Source organism: Sorex fumeus, unplaced genomic scaffold, assembly GCF_029834395.1.
Source record: "Sorex fumeus unplaced genomic scaffold, SorFum_2.1 ptg000030l, whole genome shotgun sequence".
In the NCBI taxonomy this organism is placed as follows: Eukaryota; Metazoa; Chordata; class Mammalia; order Eulipotyphla; family Soricidae; genus Sorex; species Sorex fumeus.
This window is the reverse complement of record NW_026606087.1, coordinates 19,617,512-19,637,110: the sequence shown is the minus strand read 5'-3', so window position 1 is coordinate 19,637,110 and position 19,599 is coordinate 19,617,512. Positions and strand designations below refer to the sequence as shown.

The window sequence follows — 19,599 nt, the reverse complement described above, 5'->3', positions numbered from 1 at the left end:
TTGGGAAGATATGAGAACTATAATCATGAATAGGTGGACTATCTCTAGAGCAAGGTTTATTATGTCGTTCATTTTCTGGTACACCTAAGCCCAGTCAAGTTCTCTTATTAGATTGGAACACTATTATGGCTCTGAAAAGGAGCAGCATCACTGTTTGGGATCAAGATCAGGGTGTTGGTTACTAGAAATCCTCCCTCCCTGCTTTGTCATTCTCCGGTTCCAGTGTGGAAGTTTTGGCAATTCCCTCTCATGCTAAGGCTAAAGAAGCACCCAGGGTGGGAGAATCACGCTGAAAGTAGTCTATAGACCAAACATGATTGCCACTCAATGCCTCTCTTGCAAAACACAGTACCCAAAAGAAGAGAGAGAGAACAAGGGGGAATACCCTGCCACAGAGGCAGGATGGGACGGGGGGGGGGGGGGGGATGGGGGGGTGCTGGGACCCGTGGGGATGGATGACGGGCACTGGTGGAGGGATGGGCACTTGATCATTGTATAACTGAAACCCAAGCACAAAATTTGTGGGCCTATAACTGTGCCTCATGGTTTTTCACTAATAAAAAAATAAAAATAAAAAAAAATAAAAAAATAAAAAAAAATAAAAATAAAGAAGCAACCCACAATGCAAAGGGAACTATAGTTCCTTGTCTCCCTTTCTCCTATTGGAACTGTAGACTCAGAAGAGCCCTGGTTGTATGAGGATTCTAATGATATCAAGTCATTTCTCTTACCCTTCTATCGCAGTCTATCTGGGACTATCAAGGTCTCTACTATGCAGGGGTTGTTTCAATTTCATATCACACCCTAGAATTTTATCAACAGTGTCTTGTTCAAAATTGTTGTTAGCTTTCATTTTTAGGGAGAATTAAATTAGAAACAACCTTTGTATTTTTAAATTTTTATTACTTTTTATTTCAAGGGGCTGGAGTGATAGCACAGTGGGTAGGGCATTTGCCTTGCACACGGCCGACACGGCAGACCCGAGTTCAATTCCTCCACCCCTCTCTGAGAGCCTGACAAGCTACCGAGAGTATCTCGCCTGCATGGCAAAGCCTGGCAAGCTACCCGTGACATATTCAATATGCCAAACACAGTAACAAGTCTCACAATGTTACTGGGCCCGCTCGAGCAAATCAATGAACAACGGGAGGACAGTGACAGTGAGAGTGACACTGACATAGGAGAAAGAGACACACAGAGAGAAAGACAATGGGAAAGAGAGAGATGGAAAGAGAAAGAAAGGGAAAAAGAGAGAAAGGGAAGGAGAGAGAGGGACAGAGAGAGAAAGACACAAAGAGAAAGGATCTTTAATGGCCTTTCCAAGTCATTGTGGCTGTTCTTCCTTGATACTTAACCAAAATAGTTTGGTTAAATATCTAAAATAGGGGCTAGAGTGATAGTATTGTAGGTAGAGTATTAATGTTGCACGCAGCCAACCCGGGTTCGATTCCCGGTATCCCATATGGTCCCCCAAGCACCACCAGGAGAAATTCCTGAGTGCAGAGCCAGGAGTAACTGCTGAGCATTGCTGAGTGTGACCCCAAAAGCAAAATAAATAAATTACTTGATCACTTGACATCCAGTTACTCATCAATTTGCTTGAGCGGGCGCCAGTAACATCCCCATTCGAACCTGTCACGTACTAGTGTAGCCCAATGGCATCTGTTCATTCTAGGAACATGAAGAGCCTCAAACTGATCGTTCAGGGTCTTGATGAAGAAATCTGACCATAGGCGGCCACACGATCTTTTGATATCCCATAGAATCCAGTCGGTAACGGCTCTAGTCCAGCAGTCATCTCCAAATCTCATTACGTGTCCAGCCCATCTGATTTTCGATGCCTTGGCAAACGAGACAGCATCCCTGATTCTTGACCATCGACAGAGGTCGGAACTCCGGATTCTTTCACTCATTTGAGTGAAGCATGATACTTCAAGCATAGCTCTTTCGATTCCTCTTTGAGAGACCCGAATAGCGTTCTCATCCTGTTTTCGTAGGGCCCAGGTCTCTGAGGCATATGTTAATGCAGAAAGAACAGTGAAATTGAAGAGATGTTCCGGGAGCTGGAGGTTCTTCATCCTCTTAGCTATTTCTTCAACGCTCCTGAAGGCGTTCCAAACCGCTCTCTTCCTCCTGCGCAACTCAGGTGCCAGGTCATTTGTCATGTTAATTTCTCGACCTAGGTACACATAACTGTTGCATTTGGAGATGGTCGTTCCATTGAGAGTGAATGGAGTATCAGGAACGAGACTATTTCTCATAAACATTGTCTTCGTGAGATTCAGCTGTAGTCCAACCTTTCCACACTCATGGTCAAGGTTGGCCAGTATTTGTGCCACTTGGTTAATGTTTGGTGTTATTAGAACGATGTCATCAGCAAAGCGGAGGTGGTGTAATTGCCGACCATCTATCTTCACTCCTATTCCTTCCCATTCCAGTTGTCGCATGACATTCTCAAGGGTGGCACTGAAGAGTTTCGGTGAAATGGTATCACCCTGACGAACCCCTCTCTTGACATGGATGATCACTTCTTTGTAGAATGGTGAGATCCTGATAGTGAATCCATAATACAGCTCACAGAGGATCCTGATGTATTGAGTTTGAACGCCCTGTTTGGCTAGGGCTTCGATGACTGCTTCCGTTTCAACAGAATCAAAGGCCTTCTTTAAACCAATGAACGTTAGACAGAGCAGCATCTTGAACTCCCGAGAAACCTCAATGAGCTTGGTTATTGTGTAGAAATGGTCAATAGTACTGAATCCTTTGCGGAACCTGGCTTGCTCACATGGTTGTCCTTCATCTAGTGTTCTGCAAATCCTATTCAGTATGACTCGAGTGAACAGCTTGTAGATGACAGACAATAGGCAGATTGGACAATAGTTGCCAATGTCGTGGATGTCTCCCTTCTTGTAAAGTAGTACAGTCCTGCTGGTTTTCCATAGGGATGGAACCTTGTATTCAGACGGGTAGCATGTGAAGACCCGAGTCAGTGTATTGATGGGTACTGACGGCAGATTCTTCAGGTGTTCAGGTCTGACCTTGTCTGGGCCTGGTGCTGTTCGCTTCTTTACAGACGAAATGGTGTGTTGGATTTCAGAAGGGAGAATGTTTGTTTTTGTTTTTTCTTTTTTCTTTTTGGGTCACACCTGGTGATGCACAGGAGATACTCCTGGTTCATGCACTCAGGAATTACTCCTGGTGGTGCTCGGGGGACCATTTGGGATGCTGGAAATCGAACCTGGGTCGGCTGCATGCAAGGCAAATGCCCTACCAGCTGTGCTATTGCTCCAGCCCCAGTAGGGAGAATGTTTGGAATGACATATCCATCCTGTGGAATTTGGTATGTGGGCAGATGGAAGTGGCTATCGAAGAGATCTGAGTAGAAGTCATGGATAATCTTCTCCATTGCCCTTCTGGAAGATGTGATCCATCAGGACGTCATCAGAGGGCAGTCATCAGAGGGCAGTCATCTTGGTCTTGTAGTTGGTGAAGGACAGGCGGGCGTTGTGAATGTTTTTCCCAGCTTCTGCCGCATCTGCCAGCATTGCTGCTCTTCTCTCTTTGAGGTCTTCCTTTATCGCTTCTCCGCACTGTTTTGCGAGCTCAGACATTCGCTTGCGGTTGCCTGAGGCTTGTGCTCAAGAGTTTTCGAAGACAGGTGTTTTTTTGTGACTATCTCTCTCTTGGCATTCCTCGCACAATCATGGAGGTGCTGAACCAGTCGATCGTATTCTTCGTCAATGTTGTCAACAACGGCATCTTCCCATGTTGCCACAATAGTGCCAAAGAGCTCCCAGTTGGTGGTCCTTCTGGGAGTTCTCTTCTTAAACTTTGCAGCCCTTTCTTCCCACTCTGTTAAGTAGAATTTTGCATGACAGAGACGGTGGTCTGATCTGGTTTGGAATTTAGGGACAACAGCGACAATGGTCAGGTAAAACCGTCGATTGAATATGATGTGGTCAATTTTGTTGTGGAATCGTCCACCAGAAGACTCCCATGTTTAGATTCAGCCTTCTGGAACTGTGAATTGCCATGGATGGTCTTGGTCGACATGATGAACTCAGACAGTCTCTCACCCTGTTCGTTCCATTCTAGGCCATGGATCCCAATGTGAAGTTCTTCGGCTGATCTTCTTGGTCCTATCTTGGCATTAAAATCACCAACAATGATCTTGTAGAAGGTGTCATCTTCTTTATAGAACTTCTCCAGCTCCATGTAGAACTTAGACACTCCAGGACGCTTTCCGGATGTTCTGGCTGAGACTCACGCACGAGTGAAGCCCCACAGAACCAGGTAAGTGGAACTCTGAGACCTTGGACTCCAGGCTCAACAGACTGGGAACAGAGATCCTCTGCCTGCTCCCACCAATTTAGGTGACCAAGGGATTAAAATCAGGAGCCCCATCCTACCCTGCCCTGTCTGCTTCCACCAACCAAGGATTATGCACAGAAGACCCACCCTACCAGTACCAGATAAATACCTCACCAGCAGACCTCCACTACCTCCACTACCTCCACTACCTCCACTAACCAGCTGCCGCCATGCCTCAGGACACTTTATGGACCGATACATCATAAGACACTTAATTCCCATCTTCCAGGATGCCACACCATATTTGATAGGGTTCAAATATGGTTTGAACCATGGGAAAACCTGCAAGGGTGATTAGAGGCCACCCTAAAAGCCTCTATCCCTCTCGGAGAGCCTGGCAAGCTACCGAGAGTATCCTGCCCACACGGCAGAGCCTGGCAAGCTATCCGTGGTGTATTCGATATGCCAAAGCCAGTAAATACAATTTGTCTCATTCCCCTGACCCTGAAAGAGCCACCAATACGGCATCATTAAGAAGGATGAGGAAGGAGAGGCTGAAAAATCTCAAGGCCGAACTAGGCTGCCAAAACGAAAAAAGACAAAAATGACTGTCTGTACTTTCAATGCACGTATGCTGGGCATCAGATGCATCCATTGAGGACCTGATGGTACAAGCGCAAAAGATCAAGTACGACATCATTGGTCTGACAGAGACAAGAAGGCATCAATAAATAAATAAATATGTAAATTAGAATCTAAAAACAAATTAAAAAGATAGCCTAAGACCTTATCAATACTTTTTTTTAATATTGAGTTACATTGAAATCCACTGATTTTAGTCTTTGCCCATACGTAATTCCAGTTTGCAACTACCTTCATAAATCCTATACACACAAGTTCTTTGGGGTCCTTAATCTTTTGGTGTAGAACAAAGCTCCTGAAACCAAAATGTCGGAGACGAAGAGCTCTCAGGCAAGCCTGTTACTATGTGATATATAAGGGTTAAGTTGTGGCTTTTGCTTCCCCCCTCCATCCCCCACCCCCGTACCTTGGAATTTAGAAATGCCTGATCTGGATGTACTGCTACAGTGATGGGAAAGTCAGAAACACGAGCAGGAAACGAAGCACAGGTGACCAGGGAGGCGGGTGGAGGCGGGAGCTCTAAGTGGCCAGTTCTGGGAGAGATGACTAGGTCATAAATCATAAATTATGATTCAGAGCATAACAGAGGGACCCAAACCCAACAATACCTTGACGGGATACACCGAAACAATTAGTAAATTAATAAATGTCTCTATGGGACCTAAAACAGAATGAATCCACTGCAAACATTCCCAGCAACAAGGGCCCCTTAATTCCTGTCTTTTGCCCCTCCTGCCTCAATGTACCTCAGTGTGTTGTGTGTGGTGAAGGAATCAGCTGGAAAAAAATCCATTGTTGGGACTGGAGAGACATGGCAAGCAGATACGGCACTTGCCTTGCATGTCGCTGACCCGGATTCTATTCCCAGCATCCCATATGGTCCCCGAGCACCGCCAGGAGTGATTCTCGAGTACGGAGTCAGGAGAAACAGCTGAGCATTTCTCCAAGTGTGACCCCAAAACAAAAACAAAACCAAAAAAAGGGGGGAAAGTTTGTTAATGTGCCCTGCTCTTTGTTTCACCATTCCATAATTGCCAGAAAATACCTATTAAAAGTTCTCTGTACTTTGGGCCACAATTTTAGGTGTTGCCTAGTTGCAGTTCATCTAAACTTTGAATAGTTAAATCTTGCTTTCTCACCTAAAGATGATATCGGTGTGACTAATGAAACGAATTCTATTACAATTGTGCCAACCAGAGTGAGACAGCAGGGGGCAGCAGAGGCAGCCAAATGAAGATGCCATTGGGCCTGTCTGTAGGTGCAGATACTGGGGGCACCTGTCACTGAGGAGTGACCCAATCATAGAAGCAAACCTGGCCGGGACTCTATGACCCAGCAGGTAACAGGCCTTGGCTGTTGACGGCAGTGGGGCACACCTCCCTCTAAGCATCCAAGCTGAGACTTATGATGGCAAGTTCACGCCCCAGGCCTGGGAGGGTAGACGCGGGATCTGGGTCTTCCAGACGCAGCCCTTGCTTTGGAGACAGAAGCCTGGCTAGGGATCAGGAGACACTAGGGATCAGGAGACACAGGAGTTACTCCTGGCGGACTCGGGGATCGTATGGGGTGCTGGGGATCGAATCCAGGTCAGCCGTATGAAGACAAGTGCCCTACTCACTGTACTATCTCTCTGACCCTGCTCTGGGATATTCTTAATGAACTTCACCCAGACATTTCCCAAAGCCTGTTCCCCACGGAAACAGGGCCCTGGGGCCTCTCCTCACACCAGATCAGGACCAGGCCCCCCTTCCCTCCTTCTACACAGCCCTGGGCCTCAGGCCTGCCCTCCCCTGGAGGAAAATGTCCAGCGTCTGCAGCCCGTGGCCTCAGGCCAGTCCTGCCCTGCTTCCCCCACACCCTGGAAGTGAAAACTGTCACCTCCCTCTGTCAACTCCACAACGCTGTCTCCTGCCTGTTCCCTCCTGCCTTTTCTGTGCCTTTCAGTTCTAAAGCCTCCCCAGTGTGCATCCTTGGCCAGGCCCCCCAAGAAGAGCTGCCCGGCTGGCTCCAAGCATACCTGACCCTCCCCCGGGTCCCCCTCAGTGGCTGAGTCCAAGGATACTTGGGTGCTGCTGCTGTCTCTGGCCACTCCTGCAGCATGCTCTGTCTCTGCACCTGAGACCCTCATAACCCCTCTCTGTCCTTTCTCTCTGTCCACCCACCATACCTGGGATAATTTCCGCTGTCTCCCTTGGGTGGCACTTTCCCAGGGTCAGACAGCCCATTCCTTCATGCCAAGACTGTCCACTCCTGAGCTCCCTCCCTCATGCCTCATCTCCTGCGCCCCCCACTCCGAGACAGCATCAGTATGAAACCCCCCTTCCACCCTCATCAGGGCTCCAGCTCAGGCTCTTATTGTCTGGACTCCTGAAAATAAGCCCTGACCCAGCCCCTTCCCTCTCGCCCTTCGTTCATGACTCTGGAAAGCAAACCTGACCTTAGGACCTCTGCCTAACCCCCACCAGGAAACTGAGGCACAGAGAAAGGAGATGACTGGGCAAGATGGGCATCTGGTTCCACAGCACCAGCCCCTCAGTGGCCGAGACCTGACTCCCTTTGAGTCTGGGCAAGTGACTTGTCACCCCCCACCCCTCACCACCCCCCTCCCCACACCACAGTGAACCTCCTCCCCCATCCCTTGTCCAGGCTAATTTAGTGCCATGAACCCTCTAGTAACCCAGCCAGAGTTTGGAGGCTTTCCCTGCCCAGGGGCCCCACGTCCCCTTGAGGCCACTCCTTGACCTCCTTTGGCAAGAAATTGGGCCACAAAGATTCCCTGGGTGATCTGTGCCGGCTCCACTGTGTGACGATGGACGTCACAGCCATGGGGGTCCCGGGAGGCCAAGGGGGTGGGGCAGAGGCAGGCAGGATGGCGGATCCAGGCCAGGCCTCTGTCCCTCTCACAGAGCGGCCTCACAGCACCCTCCTAGGCACCCCTACTGCAGGGGCCCTTTTCGGTTTCTACTCTTTGGGGTTGGGGCCTACATCTGTTGGTGCTCGCGATCACCCCCATGGTGCTCAGGGAGTGTGTGGAGCTGGGGAAGGAGCAGTCTTGGGTTCCTGCATCCACTCACGAGTGCATCCCATGGAACTCTATCTGCATTCCTATATTGGCGCTTACAAAAATAGGTGTGTCCCATCCCAGCTGGAGCCCTGCAAGGGAGGCGCCTGAATCCCCCCCCCCCCCGACTTGACAGGTAGGAAACTGAGGGAAGTGGGTGCCAGAGCCAAGCACCCCTCTTAGAACACTGTGATCTCAAGGACCCCCTTCCTGTTGCATCCTGCTCCCCCAGACACACCTAACTTCTCAGCCACCCTACACCGTGCCCCTTTCCTGCCTCAGGATTCCACAGTCCCTCTACCTCTGTGAATACAGAGCACTCTTGCTTCTCCACAGCAGATGCCAGAGTCTGGGGGCTCCTGAGTGTGGAAGCTCAGACTAGGGGGTGGGGGGCATAACCACCCACAAAGAGACCAGGTCCCCAGAGCAGAGAAGCACAGCAGTGCCCTGCCTCCAGTCAGAGAGGCTTCCCATGGGGGGTTGGGGACACAGTCGGGCTCTCAGAAGGGTCCTCTGTGCCAGGTCCTGGAAGGGGGAAGAAAACCCATAATTTGAAAAAGAAAGGTGGGGCTGGAGCGATAGTACAGTGGGTAGGGCCTTTGCCTTGAAGGAAGCCGACCTGGGTTTAATTCCTGGCATCCCGTATGGTCCCTCAAGCCAGGAGTAATTCCTGAGCAGAGAGCCAGGAGAACCCCCTGAACACCATTAGGTGTGACTCCCAAACCAGAACAAAGAAAGGAAGAAAAGAAAACCTCGTGATCGAGATGGCTCATGCAGGCAGAGAACTGTGTAGAGAATTCTGGGCGGTCAGTCAAGGTGGCATGATACAAGCTGGACATATCAGGAGGCCAACGAAGGCCCCATACCCACCCTCTGGTATATTTAGGTGGGCAGAGACAGCTTGGAGCTCAGGTGCCCACCAGCTCTGGGTCTGAGCACAGTGGGTGCCTATGTGAATTTTTGGACATGTGAATTTCGCAGGGTAAAAAGTCTGTGATTGGGCCGGAGAGATAGCACAGCGGGTAGGGCGTTTGCCTTGCATGCGGCCGATCCAGGTTCGATCCCCGGCATCCCATATGGTCCCCCAAGCATTGCCAGGAGTAATTCCTGAGTGCAGAGCCAGGAGTGATCCCTGAGCATCGCTGGGTGTAACCCAAAAAGAAAAAAAAAAGAAGTCTGTGATTCGGTGCCCCTGGTTGCTTAAAAGAACACAAAAGCCAATGTCCTGCCTGGCTGGAGAGATAGTACAGGGCTGAAGGCGTTTGCCTTCCATGCAGCTGACCTGATTCAATCCCCAGCACCACATAGGGGCTCCCATGTTCCACCGAGGTCGCTCCTGACACAGAGCCAGGAATGCCCCCCTCCCCCAGCACTGCTGGGTATGGCCCAAGGCCGGAGCCTCAAAGTGAATGTCACGAGAACAGGAAGCAACTAAGCAGCTTCCAGGGCACAGGTGGACCCAGTGTGCCCTGGAAGGGAAAATATAAGGAGACTGGAAGGTTCTCAAAGCAGTGGGCACAGTTGTTTTCCTGACACCCTGAAGCTCCAGGTTCAGAGTTGGCCTCTAAGCCCCCAGTTCTCCCACTCAGACAAGCCCCAGTGAGCACATCCCAGGTTCCGTGGGCCTCTCCGGCCACCAACCAGCCTGGTTCTCCAGAACAGGAGACGTCCCACTGGGGGTGCGGGTGGGGGTGGGGGTGGGCAGGGGGTGGAATGTGGCATCAGAAGTGATGACTAGTCACCTTCCGGTGACCCAGAGCCCCCCTCCCAGGCAGCAGGGTCAGGGAGGCCCTGCTCTGAAAGCCTCCTTTTCATGCCGCCCACTGGCCCCTGGACCCATGGAGGGGCCTCTCACGCTCTCTGAGAGCCTCATTCATTCATCTCTCCAAGCTGAGGTATGGGGGCACGAGGGCCTCCCGGCCCCAGAGGCGCTCCCCAGAGTGAAGCCAACTGGCCGTGAACTACAGAGCGCAGAGCCTGGCAGCTGAGGGCAGCAAGGGCCGCAGCTTGAGGGACTGGGAAAGCCCCTCAGAAGACAGGACAGCAGTTGTGTATGGGGCACCCGAGGAGAGAGTGGAGTGCGGGGGTTGGCGGGGGGGGCACAGAACATTTGTCTCTGCTCGCTGTGGAGAGAGGGGGCACGGGTCCTCCAGACAAGGGGGACAGCAGGCGCATGCGTGTGAAAGAGTGCGTCTTACGTTGAGGGTGTTGGGCACAGGGAGAGGAGAGCTGTGGGGCTGGACACCAGACCCGTGACGTAGAACTTGTCTCCTGGCACTACATGGTGCCACAGAAGGTTCTGGGGAGAAAGTCACATGTTCTAAGTGTCTTTACCACAGCTCAGAGCTTCAGGCAAAATGGCCTCTCTCTGGCCCTCTGGCCTCAGTCACCTTGGGTTCTGCCTGGGCTGAGTCCCCACCCAACGCTTGGCCACCATCTCCCTCCTGGCCTCAGCCTTCAGCATGGCCTCTCTCTTCTTCTCAGGGGCCACCAAGGCAGGGGGACTGGGAAAGGGCCCTCAGGGGCCTTGTGCTTCGCTGTCACCTGGTTTCCTCACAGTCTTTTTCAGGCTCCCGGGCCCAGTGCTTACCAGAGTTCAAGGCTGGGCCTTGGCATAAGCCTGCTGGGTTGCATGGCACAAGCAAGACCCACGGGGTTCTGGAAGTGTCCACCCCTCATATCAGGTCCCCACCCTCAATTTTCTTTTTCCAGTGACTGCCGTATCCCCCACAACCTTGGGGTCCACCACTGCTCTCCCACTCTGGGTTTTGCTTGGGGTCTGAGCTTCCTGTCAGCCCCTTAGATCAGCCTCTTTCTAATCCCCCAGAGGCTTGGGGACCCCAGAGGTTTTCTTTCAGATTCCCCCACCTTCGCATCTGCTGTGATGTTTGTTTGTTTGTTTTGGGAGGGCACACCCAGCAGTACTCAGGGGTCACTGCACTCAGGAATCACTCCTGGAGGATCAGGGTAAGATATGGGATGACGGAGCTCCTGGGTCATCTGTGTGCAAAGCAAGCACCCTACCCACTGTGCTATCTCTCCTGCCCTGTGATCTCTTTACTTTTTTTGGCCCACACTGGAGGTGATCAAGGTTTACTCTGAAGTCAGGATCCCTCCTGGCAGTGCTCAGGGGATCAAATGGGGTGTTGGGAATGGAACCCGGGTGGTCCGCAGGCAAGGCAAGCACCCGACCCGCTGTACTATTGCTCCGGCAGCACCTGCTGTGATTTTTTTTTTTTTTGCCAGCGTCCCCATTCCCTCCATCCTCTGAATCCTGCCCTACGGCCATCCACCAGCAGCATCTTTATTTCTCTTTCACAGAGAAGCCGCCAGAGTGGGGATTCAGAGTGGGCGAGCAAACAGCTCAGTGCCGCTCCGGCTCCCCTTGAAATGCGGCTGGAGAGCGACCCCCGGTGCCAGCCGCGTGGTCTGGGCAACACCACTTCTTCCCACTTTGATCTTCATCCCTGAACCGGGGGAAGCTTCTGCCCAGGTTTCTAGCGGGCTCACAAAGAAGTTCACGGGCTGGGCTAGTTCTAGCCCTGGGCTCCCGCGGAGACCCCCACCCGGGCGCTCCCGGTACCCGCCTCGGCACCCCTGCTCTGCACGCCCGCGCTTTCAGGCTGGCACCGCGCTGGGGCGCCGCGAGCGCTGGGAGGAAGAGCCGCTCTTTATTCCCGAAAACTTCCTGAAATCTGAACATCTCGGCGCCGCCGGCCGACGCTCACGCCCGGGCTCGCAGCCCTGCAGGCGGGGAGGGCGCGCAGGGCCGGGGAGGGCGGCGGCGGTCGCGCCCTCCGAGCCCCGGGGACCCCAGTGCCCCGGGCCGCCCCAGCGCCCCCGGCCCTCTGACGCTCGCCTTCTTCTTCCCGCGCCTCCCGTCCCCTCGGAGGCCCCCAAACCTGCCCAGCCCTGGGGCTCCGAGCATCCGGGTCCCCGGGCTACCTTCTCCCCCACCTCACCCCACCCGCTCCATTGTCCTCTCCCCGGCCGCACCTCTCCCCGGCCGCCCCGCCCTCCCCGAGGTACCGTTCGCATTCCGCAGAGCGCCGCTCACTCTCCGCTCTCCCATTGGCTCCTCCCGGGTGCGGGGGCGGGACCCGAGGGGAGCCCCGCCCCTGTCCCCGCCCCGATTCCGCCCCGCGCTCCGGGCCGGGCCGGGCCGGGTGGGCGTGGCCCGAGGCTCCGCCCCTCCGGGGCGGGGCGGGGCGGGGCGGGGCGGCGCTCGCCGGGGCTCGGGCGCGGGGCGGCGCTCGCTGCGCGGCTCGGCTCGGCTCGGGCTGCGGCTCCGGTGGGGGCAGCGGCGGGGATGACAGCGGCCGCGGCGCGCGGCTGAGCGATCGCACGGCGAGCCGGGGCCGGAGGAGGAAGTGAGCGGCGGCTGGGCTCCACTTTCCACTCGGAACCGGGAGGGACTCCCGGCGCCGGGCGCCGCGCCGGGACCCCCGTCGGCCCTGCCCTGGTGCACCTGAGCGGAACGCTCTGGCCCCACCATACGGCTCGTCCCGGGCGCGCTCGGCCCCGGCCGTGCTGGAGTGAGCGCCCCCCGCCCCCCGGCCCCGACTGAGCGTGGAGGAGACCCGACTGCCCCCAGCCCCGGCTCCCGAGCTCTGAGCCGGCAGCTGCTCCCGGCCCGGTGCTTGGGACTTGGGACCGTGCACACGCCCGACCAGCGCCGGCCCGAGTCCAGCCGCCCTGGGAGGGACCTCCAGGTGGGCAGGACCGTCGGACTGAATCGGACCGGGCTGGTGCTGGTAGCCGAAGCGGCCACCTTCCTGCTGCCCCAGGCGAGGGAGTCCGCGCTGACCCCCGACGGAAGACGGGCGGCCGTTCCCCAGGCCAGCGAGCACCCAGAGCCGCAGGTGAGAGGGCGCCGGATGCCGCTGCGGGTGGCCCGACCCCATCCGGGCCGCGCCGGGCCAGATGCGGGCTTGGAAGGGAGGCCGGGACTTGGCCCGGAGGGCACGCGGGAAAGCCGGGGCGGGGGAGGGGGCACTTATTGAGCGCCCATTGTGTGCGGTCCGCGCCCCGTTCTTGCACAAACGGTCAGTCATTGAAGGCGCACTCCTTTAGCGGTGTGCAAGAAGCCTCGCGGTGGATTGCCACGGGCGCTTACAGACGGGGAAACTGAGTCCCAGTCGGGTGGGGAAGCTCTGTTTTCACGCGGGGGATTTGTCTGGGGATGACTCTGCGGGGCGGGGGCGGGGGTCTAAGGGGAGGATACAGAAGAGAAGAAGCAAGAACGGGAGGAAATGGACAGAGGGGCTATCCCGGCCCCAATGCCCAGGCTGCGGGGCAGCGGGGCGGGGTGGGGGGGGAAGGGGGGTCTTGTCTGCTCCCCTCCCACTCCACGGCCAAGTTCCATCCCCAGGGTGACCCAGAGTTAGGGTAGTGGTGGTGAGCACCCCAGATGTCCAGCATCCCTCCCAGGTGCCAGACAGTGACCCCTGGCTCTGCCTACTGCGCAGGCTCTCTGAGACCCTTCAGGGGTCCCGAGATGCTGCTTCTTTAGTGAGGACTTCAGAGCCAGCTGAGATGAGGCTTAGTCAGCTCAGCGCCTCCCTGTGGGTGGGAATACTGAGGGTGAGACGCGGGGACCTTGATCAAAGGACTAAGTCAGAAGACCCCTTACGAAAACCTTCCAGGGGCCTGAGGGATAATACAGCAGGTAGGGTGTTACCTTGCATGCGGCCGACCAGGTTTGATTCCCCTGCACCCCATATGGTCCCCCAAGCACCACTAGGAGTGATTCCTGAATTTCCTGAATGCAGAGCCAGGAGCCACCCCTGAGCATCACAGGGCGTGAAACAAAAACTATAAAAGAAAAAGAAAACCTTCCCAGACTCCTTTGCCCCACGAAGCTACTGGGGGGGCTGTCTGGGGCTTCCCCACCCAAAGTGAGGTCAGCCTGACCATGGGTTAAGTTGCGCAGAGACTGGGTGGTTCTTGCTGGGGACCCAGACAGTTCAGTGGCCCTTCTGTAGCCTTTGGACACAAGCTCAGGTTCTGCCCTGTGCCTGCAAGACAGCCCAGGAGGGCAGGGACTCATCAAGGTCTCCTGACTAGAGGTGGGGAGGGGGGGGGCCTCCAGCTTTGGGGGCATAGCCCAGGTGTCTGCATTCCAAGGTAGCTTCCTTCTGCTCCCCACCCGGGGCCATGCAGGGAGAAGGGCCTTGTGAAAGAGCCTTGGCAGACCTTCTTGTTCTGGGTGGGGAAGGGGAGGGAATGTGGCCTGGGTCTCAGCCCATGGCCTTGGCTGGTCCTGGTTAACCTCTGCTGCGCTCCCCGCTCCCGGGCTCCCGGGCATTGGAAGAAGGTGCAGGGTCAGCCGCCCGAAAGCTCCATCCCTGAAGGTGGTCACGGTGGTGGTGGGGAGAATGGGAAGAGAACGTGAGGTCTTGGGACCCCCCACTGCCCCCCTCCACGGAGATTCCAGGGCTCACAATAACCCCTGCATCTAAACAAAGCTCCTCTTTGATGAAATCATTTCACACCTGTGATCTCATTTCATGGCGCGCTGGAGAAGTCTGGACCTGGAGGGAGGCTGGCGGGGGGGGGGGGGGGGGGATGCGGGGGGGGGCACCTGGGACCTCTCAGATGTACCCAGGGCTCCGAGCTGCACCTGTGAAATGGGGTCAAGGCGGCGATGTGTGGCCGGTTCTGGTCACAGGGCATCATGTGGCACTCGGTCCCCGGCTAAAGACTTCATCACGTTGGTCAGCCGGACTGGCTTCTCATGAATGGCTAGCCCTGTGGGAGCTGGCTGAGACGGGTCAGGCAGAGCCATGTGCTAGGGAGCATCTCGCCCCTCAGAGCCCCACTTCTCCGTAAACTCGAATCCCGCCTTGCTGTGAGGATTAAATGAGATATAAACATTATCGCCCTGGGCCTCATGGCTCCTTCCTTCCCTATAAGGAGAGGAAGCTGGAGTTTTTGAACAGGAAATCTGGGGAAGTTCTCAGGCTTGGCTTAGATTTGAATGCAGGCTACCGTGGCAGACTCCAAGACACGGGGGTGCAGGGACACCTGTGTCAGACACTGTCCTCTGGGATCTGCCTGATGACCCTGGACAGGGGCTCTGAGTTCCCATCCCCACCCCCACCCCAGGGCTGTGCTTCCTGTAGGCATGGGGGAGCTGGTGTCAGTTCCCCTGGACAGGGCCTGGTGAGTGATGTATGGCTCCCTGAGTGTGGGAGGCAGGCTCAGGGGGCTGCACCCCACCAGAAGAGCAGGTGGATCCTGGCAGCATGCCAAGTGAGTAGTCTTGGAGATGGAGCTGGGGGCGGGGGGGGGGGCAGGGCAGGAAGAAAGTGACCTATTATCAGCCCTGACTCTCTCTCTCTCTCCCTCTTGGGGAGCCACGGGAAATGATGGGAACCAAGCCAGCCGAGCTGGGATCAAGCTATGGGATGCCACATGGATGGGGTGGGGGCAGGGCCAGGGCCAGGGGGTGACAGGGAGAGGCTTTGAGCACCGAACTGCCTCCCCAAGGGTTTTAACTGCCTCACCAAGGAGGAGGGGGCTGGACTGGCGTTCACATCCACATGCTGGAGAGAGGCGGGTCCTGATACAGGCAGGGGTTGCAGGCCCACCTGGGCCACTGATGGGGACACGGGGGCTGGGATGGGCTTAAAGTTGCGGTGGTCGCGTGTGTAAGGCAGCACAGAGGTCCTTGGGGAAAGGGGCTTTGTGGTGAGCATGCTGCCGGGGTTAGGGGCTGGGGTAAGCGGAAGGGAAAGACTGGGGTGGGAGTTCAGCAGGGGAGGGGAAGGGTGAGTGGCCAAGGCAAGAGGGTCTGACAGGCAGACAGAATTCACTTTCCTGAGGCTCCATGTACAGCCCTCGGGGGTTCCTTCTTGCTAGAAAGCTGGAGGCAAGGTCTCCAGATCAGATATGTACAATCAACGCTTTGCTCCAGAGCTGTGCCAAACTGTCCGGGGAGGGTCCTACTGTCAGAACCCCCACCCTTTCATCTTCTCTGCTCACCCCCAGTCCTGCCCCAGTCTGCCAAGATCCAACTCAGATCAGAAACTCCCCCTAGAAACTTCCCTGGATTAATCTGACCCTGTGGTCCCTCAGCCCTCCCCCCCCCGCCCCCTGTTCTTTAGCACTTGCTAAACGCCTTCTCCACTGCACCCTGTGGACAGTGTGTAGGGTTCTCGCATGCTCAGCCATGTCACAGTGTCCGTTAGCTCGACACCAGCGCTGCCACTAGTTCCTTCGAGACAGACACCGTTGTTTAAGCCCTTTCGTGCACACTTCATTCACAGCTCTGGGAAGTGACCAGGGTGTCATTGCCCAGAATGGCTCAGAGAGGTCCGCGGTCAGCCTCTGTGAGATCACAGAGCAAGAGCAGGAGAGGAAAGCCCAACCAACCCTGGCTCCTGTTTGGTTTTTTGGTTATTGGTTGTTTTTGTTTTGTTGTTTTGTTTTGGGCCACACCCGGAGGTGCTCCAGGGCTACTCCCGATTCTCTGTTCAAGTGGTCACTCCCGGAGCTTCTCCAGGAACCAGGTGGTGCCAGAGGTCGACTGGCCTCCCACATGCAAAGTGTGCCAGGCTGTGCGTGCGCTCAGCCCGTTGAGCTGTCCCAGGAGCTGTCCTGGTGAACAGCCGGCCAGATGACTTAGCAGCCTCACCCAAAGTACCTGGAGAGCACATTGAGTGTAAAAAAACTTGGAAATGAGTCTTTCCTCAAGGCCCTGGAAGGACAGTGCCCCCTGGGCCAGCCACGGGCCTGGAAGGATCTCTGAGTGCAGATCCAGACCCCCTGACTTTGGGCGGGGGTGAATCAGCCCTTCTCTGGAGTCCGATCCCCCACCCCCTCCACGGCCGCGTTGGTGCTCTTGAGTGCCCGTGTTCCGCAGTGTCCTCTGTGAGGTGGCAGAAACCACAGTGCTGGGGTCAGAGGATGTGGTATGGGCAGTGGTGGCAGCGTTTCTGGCCCGGCCGCTGTCTGGCCTGAGGCCCTGCCCCGCCCGAGGAGGGCTGCCAGCAGCCTGCTCATTAGTGGGGCAGAGAAGACCCTGTGATCGGGAGCCGGCTGGGCCGGGCCAGGTTGGCAGTGCCGGAGGCTGGCTGGCCCGGCCCTGATGGGGTCATTGGCAGGGCAGCTGGCAGGGTTGCCACTTCTCCTCCCTTTACAGCCTCCAGGGCAGTGGCAAGCACCCTCTGGGCACTGGGGCTTTGTCAACCAAGGCTTGCCCTGCTCTGGGAGACCGGGGATGCTTTCTCCAGAAGCTTCCAGAACCTCTCGGAACCCCGCTGCGTCCTCTGTGCACCCGCAGCCCTTCTCCGTATGCTGACTGCTTCCCTTGCCAACCGGGCCCAACTAGATCCTTTGCTGCCCAGACCCCCCAAAGCCTGGACCCTAACAGGGCACCTGGCACACAGTGGCCATGCTCTGAGCTGCAACGAGTCACTCCAACAGGTGCTTGATTCTCCCTGGGGCAGTGGGCTACGTGTGAGTGTGGGGCATGGGGGAGTCCGGGGGCGGGGGGGGGGGGGAGGACAAGGAACCTGGTTGTCCTGGGACCAAGGGTCCCAGTGACAAGCCAATTGAAGGGTCCACTGTGATGCAGGATGGCGGCATCCAGGAGGCAGGGGCTCCCCAGGGGATGACCCTTTGCTGCCCAGCAGGACGTGCTCGGTGAGCAGCTGCTAGCAGAGCAGTGAGGGGAGCGAGGGACCCCAGACGCTGGCTCTTCTCTGGCCCCGTCAGCTAGAGGGCCCGGATCAGGGAGCCTTGAGGGCCGCCTCCCAGATGCCAGGCAACATGGACAGACACCCCTGTGCCAAGCCAGGGCTCCTGTAGCCACCGTCTGTGTGGAAGCCTTGATTGAAGAATAAAGCTGCTTTTCCACTCTCTCCAGGGACCCCCAGACCCTGGGTTGATCCGTATCATCTTTTTTGTTTGTTTTGGGGCCACACCCAGATGTGCCCAGGGGTTACTCTTGGCTCTGCACTCAAGAATTACTCCTGGTTTGTACTCGGGGGACCATATGGGATGTCGGGGATTAAACCCGGGTCAGCCATGTGCAAGGCAAACACCCTACCTGCTGTGCTATCGCTCCTGCCTTTATCTTTTCGTTGATTTGCTTTTGTTTGGGGGGGGATACCCCAAGCAGCGTTCAGGAATCAATCACTCCTGGTGGCCTCTGAGGACAGTATGGGGTGTTGGGGATCAAACCCAGGTCCACCACATGCACGGCAAGTGCCTTACCTGCTGTTCTGTCTTTCTGGCCAAAAGATTTGTACTATCTTTACATCTGGGGAGGCAGCAGGATTTAATCCCAGTTTCATTCTTGCCCTGGGTTCTTTTTTTTTGAAATAAATAGATTTTATTTGGAGGATTTTTAAGGTGTGGAGGGGGAGAGAGGGAGAGAGAGTAATGTACTCGAGAGAACACAGGCTTCTCCGAGGGCAGAGAGAGTCCCTACACACATCCTAGCATTAGACACGAAAGCATGAAAGTACATATCTCAAGAGGGGAGATGCGGGCGACACATGTGCTCGGGCACCACCTGTGTTCTGCCACGTGGGCGCAAGCAGCACATGGGCCCAGGCAGCATATATGCCGCCCTGGGTTCTTTTTAAGCCCCTGAGCCCACTTCCAGACTCCACAAGCCTGTTTTTGCCACTTATTAGTCAGGTAATTTAATCTCTCTGGGCCTTGGTTTTCCCATCTTTAAAATGGGGACACTTCTAGAATCTCTTTTATAAGGCTGAGGTGAGGATTTGATGAATTATCCATGTAAAGTACTCCCCCAAAAAACCCAAACCTGGATAAACACGGATGCCAGAGAGATTCTTTTTTGTGTGTGTGTTTTCCTTCAGTTTGGGTTTGGGGCCATACCCAGTGGATGCTCAGTGCTTATTCCTGGCTCTGCACCTAAGGATCACTCCTGGCGAAGCTCAGGGGACCATATGGGATGGTGGGGATAGAACCTGGGTCTGCTGCCTGCCAGGCAAATGTCCTCCCTGCTGTATTATCTCTCCGGGCCCAGAGAGCTATTGCGCGATGCACAGGAGTAACTCCTGGTTCATGCACTCAGGAATTACTCCTGGCGGTGTTAGGGGGACTATATGGGATGCTGGGAATCGAACCTAGGTTGGCTGCGTGCAAGGCAAACACCCTACCCGCTGTGCTCTTGCTCCAGCCCCCAGAGAGCTATTCTTGAAGGTCCCTCAAGCATCCAGTAGTGTGATGGGGGAGCAGGGGGACAGAGTACAGGGGCTCAGGAAGGGCCAGGGAGTAGATGCCAGGGAACAGCAGCTGCTCTGTGGTGAAGGTGCAGCCGCTGACGTGGGGGCGTCACAACAGCCAGAACACAGACAAAGGCCTTCCTTGCCCTAGAACACAGCAGGGCAGGCCAGGGGCCGGGAAGGAAAACCTGGGAGGCTTCCTGGAGGTGACACCCCCGGCGCTGAGTGGGGATGTCTCAGGAACACCGTCACAGCCCCCCGCCCCCAGCCCCATGGAGGGCACAGCGGGCCACGGTGCCTGTCCTGAGGCAGTCCCCATCCTGCCTGACCCCCGGGGCGCCTCCGGGCCCCATGCAGTCGCCATCTGTGATGTCCTGCTCT

At 55.7% G+C, this 19,599-nt stretch overlaps 1 protein-coding gene across 2 annotated transcripts in view; it reads left to right on the top strand.

Moving 5' to 3' along the window:
• Window positions 1-12,229: 12,229 nt before the first annotated feature.
• The window catches only part of GDPD5 (glycerophosphodiester phosphodiesterase domain containing 5), an 80,330-nt gene continuing 72,960 nt past the window's right edge, over window positions 12,230-19,599 (top strand). The window contains exon 1 of one of the 2 annotated variants that reach the window (XM_056115873.1): window positions 12,230-12,876. The gene's annotated coding sequence lies outside the window, so the exon portion shown is untranslated. The remainder of the gene's footprint in view (window positions 12,877-19,599) is intronic. The other variant, XM_056115871.1, reaches the window with a different exon arrangement.